This window comes from Sinocyclocheilus grahami, unplaced genomic scaffold, assembly GCF_001515645.1.
Source record: "Sinocyclocheilus grahami isolate Dianchi unplaced genomic scaffold, SAMN03320097.WGS_v1.1 scaffold1238.1, whole genome shotgun sequence".
Classification (NCBI taxonomy): Eukaryota; Metazoa; Chordata; class Actinopteri; order Cypriniformes; family Cyprinidae; genus Sinocyclocheilus; species Sinocyclocheilus grahami.
The window spans coordinates 120,980-124,731 of NW_015506417.1; positions in this window are offsets into that span (position 1 = coordinate 120,980).

Consider the following 3,752-nt stretch of genomic DNA (forward strand, 5'->3'; position numbering starts at 1 on the left):
AGCCCAGGAAGGGCTCCTGATCCCCAGTCCAGCCCAGGAAGGGCTCCTGATCCCCAGTCCAGCACAGGCTCCCGATCCCATCCCCAGCCCAGGGAGGGGCTCCTGATGTTCCGTTTAGCCCAGGAAGGGCTCCTGATTTCGCATTAAGCCCAGGAAGGGCTCCTGATCCCCAGCCCAGCCCAGCCCAGGAAGGGCTCCTGATCCCCAGCCCAGCCCAGGTGATTAAACCATTAAAATGGAATCCAGAAGGAAAAAAAAGAACGTGCAGAATTTGGCCCATAAGAATGTAATTTGTGTTAAACTTTTAATAGGCCTAAATTGCTGTTAAATTAAACAAGTTTCGTGATTTTAATTAATTAGACAGGTTTTTTTTTGGTTAATTTTATATAATCATCCAGAAAAATTAAAAAGAAAAACTGAATCCAGAAAAATTAAAACGGAAAAAAAGATTTTGGAAAAAATAAAACTTAGGCTAATTTGGGAAAAATAAAAGGGATTTCATAGGGCCCTACAAATATCATGCATCTGAAGCTATAATTTTAATACTAAGCAACAGTGCATATTATATAGGGCCTATTTTAAAAAAAATTTAACGGCACTGACTGGTTTTTGTGAAAGAACCAAGAAGAACCATGCACAGTCACTTTCCACACAGCCACACTTCATGTTTGGTTGAAATAATCCTTAAGCATGTAAATTTATAATTTCCTTCAGTTTAATTTAAATGTGTAATTCAAATAAATAAAAATAAATGTTTATTTTAAAGTTTAGAATTAGACAGCCTTGCGTTGTGTAGACAATTGCATAGTGAAAATTACCCCAACGCACCACCTAGTGTCCAACCTACTCTAATGTTGTTAATCCCTTGTTCACATTTAAACAGGTTATAATAGTATTAAAGAAATCCTTTATTTATAACATGTACATGAAAAATCTAAAAGATTAGACACAACTATGAGACACGGTCGTGCGGCAGCAAGCAACAGTGAAAGGAACCTCAAGGTTGTAAATGTGTGGTCACACTGGAAAGTCAAGCACACGTCTGTTCCCAGAACAGCACCGCAGAGTTTCTCAACACATGTGAACAAACACTGTTACTACAGTTCCTTCAGAATGATTTGACTGTTCACACTGACCTGATCTTAAAGGGATAGTTCACCCAAAAATGAAAATTGAAGATGAGTAATTAATGACAGAATTTTCATTTTTGGGTGACTATCTCTTTAAATCAGACATCTTAACTTAGTCAGTTGTACCCCCTCCTCCATGGGCGGCTCCTGACGCCCTCACACAACAACGGGAACGGCCACTGCCTGTAGGTGCTAGGCGTCTGGGTGGTTGAGGTGGCAATCGGCCAGAAGTGAGGGATCCAGAACGTCGTCCCGAGCAACCCAGGATCTTTCTTCGGGACCATACCCCTTACAGTCTATCAGGTACTCTAGGCGGCCGACCCGTCGCCGGGAGTCCAAAATGTCACGGACATGGTAGGTGGTGGGTTCTTCAATGATTTCAGGAGGAGGAGGTACTTTGGGTTCTTCGGGACCTGGGTCAGAGGGAGAGAAGGATTTGAGTAATGAAACATGGAAAGCCGGGTGTATACGATTTTGAACAGGGAGTTGCTACAGGTAAGTGACATAATTTATCTGCCACTGGATAGTGAATGGACCTATATAGAAGGGACTCAGCTTTTTGCAGGGCAGGCAGGGATGCAGTTTTTTCCGCTCAGTCTGGCCGTTAGTCTGGGGTGATATCCGGAGGAGAGGCTGACAGTTACACCCAGGAGCTTGAAGAAGGATTTCCAGACATGGGAGATGAATTGGGGCACACGATCGGAGACGATGTCCTCCGGGATGCCAAAGTTGCGGAAGACATGATGGAATAGTGCTTCGGCCGTTTCCATGAAAGTGGGTAGGCCTTTTAGGGGGAAAAACTTGCAGGCTTTGGAAGATCAATCCACTGCTACTAGGATGCAGGTGTAGCCCTCCAAGTGAGAGAGGTCTCCAATGTGGGACCATGGACGACAGGCAAAGGCACCAGTTTTCCAGATGGGAGGTGATGAGGAGTCTTGGAGATGGCACAGACTGAGCAGCTACGGACATACTGGGAGACATCCTGGCCCATGCTGGGCCACCAGTACCGAGCTTGGAGGAGCGAAAGAGTGCGCTGGCTGCCTGGATATCCAGAGCCCGGGGAAGCATGAAGGGATTCCAGAAGGGTCTGGCGCAAGGAGTGGGGTACGTAGATTTTCCCTTCTGGGCCTCCCAGCGGAGCAGGCTCGGTTTGAGTGGCGAGGCGGATCTGCTAATCCAGATCCCACTGGATGGGGCTGGCGATGATGGCTGCAGGGAGGATTGGTTCAGGTGTGGCAGGAATGTCAGGTTGGTGGATCCGAGAGAGGGAATCAGCCTTTACATTCTTGTTTCCTGGATGGTAAGTGATGGTGAAGTTGAACCTGGTGAAGAATAACGCCCAGTGGGCCTAGCGGGAATTGAGCCGCTTGGCATTTCGGATGTACTCAAGGTTCTTGTGGTCGATGATGACCATGAATGGGTGTTGCGCTCCCTCCAGCCAGTGGCGCCACTCCTCCAGAGCCAGTTTGATAGTGAGCAGTTCTCGGTTCCCGATGTCATAATTCTGCTCCACTGGGGTGAACTTCCTGGAGTAAAATGCGCAAGGATGGAGGCGGGGATGTTCTCTGTGATGTTGTGACAGCACCACTGACACACCGGTGGTGGAGAAGTCCACTTCCACTACGAATGGGAGTTGCGGGTCCGGGTGTGTGAGGATGGGAGCAGTGCAAAAGGCCTCCTTGAGCTTCTCGAAGGTGGCCAGGGCTTCAGGATTCCAGGACAGAGACTTGGGCTGCTTACGGAGCAAGGACGTGATGGGTGCAGTGAGGAGGCTGAAGTTGGGTATAAATCTACAGTAGAAATTGGAGAAGCCCAGGAAGCATTGGAGTTCTTTGATCGATTGGGGTCTGGACCAGTTACAGATGGCTTGGACCTTCCCCTGGTCCATCTGAATCCCTTCAGGGCTGATGATGTAGCCAAGGAACTGGATGGTGGTCTTGTGGAACTCACGCCTCTCGAGCTTCAGGTATAGGTACTGCTTCCTGAGCTGTTGGAGGACCTGCATGAAGTGGTGGCGATGTTCTGCCAAGTTCCAGGAGTAAACCAGGATATTGCCAATGTACACGATCACAAATCGATGGAGGAACTTCCGGAACACCTCATTCATAAGCCCCTGGAAGACAGAAGATGAGTTCACTAGGCCATAGGGCATGACCTGATATCCATAGAGGCCTGTGGGGGTTATGAACACCATCTTCCACTCGTCGCCCTCCCAGATACGAACGAGGTTGTACTCATTAAGCAGGTCCAACTTTGTGAAGATGTGAGCTCCACGGAGTTTCTCGAGGGCAGCTGGGACCAGGTGAAGTAGATACGGCAGTTTAATGGTTTGTGAGTTCAGTGTCCGGTAATCAATGCATGGCCACCAGTCTCCGTCCTTATTGCCCACGAAGAAGCAGCTCGAGGGGGCGGGTGACGTGGAAGGGCCAATGAATTGACAAGGCAAAAAAGGACTTGTAAACGAAGCACTTACTGATGCCATCCTCAGCAAAGCTTGTAAAATTAAATCTGTCCTCGTCGCCAATTTTGTTATATCTTCATGTAGACAAGAAACATGAAAAAGTGTATTCCACATTTATAGTCCGTGGGCCCAGGCCACAATTTTCACTAATTGGTACCACC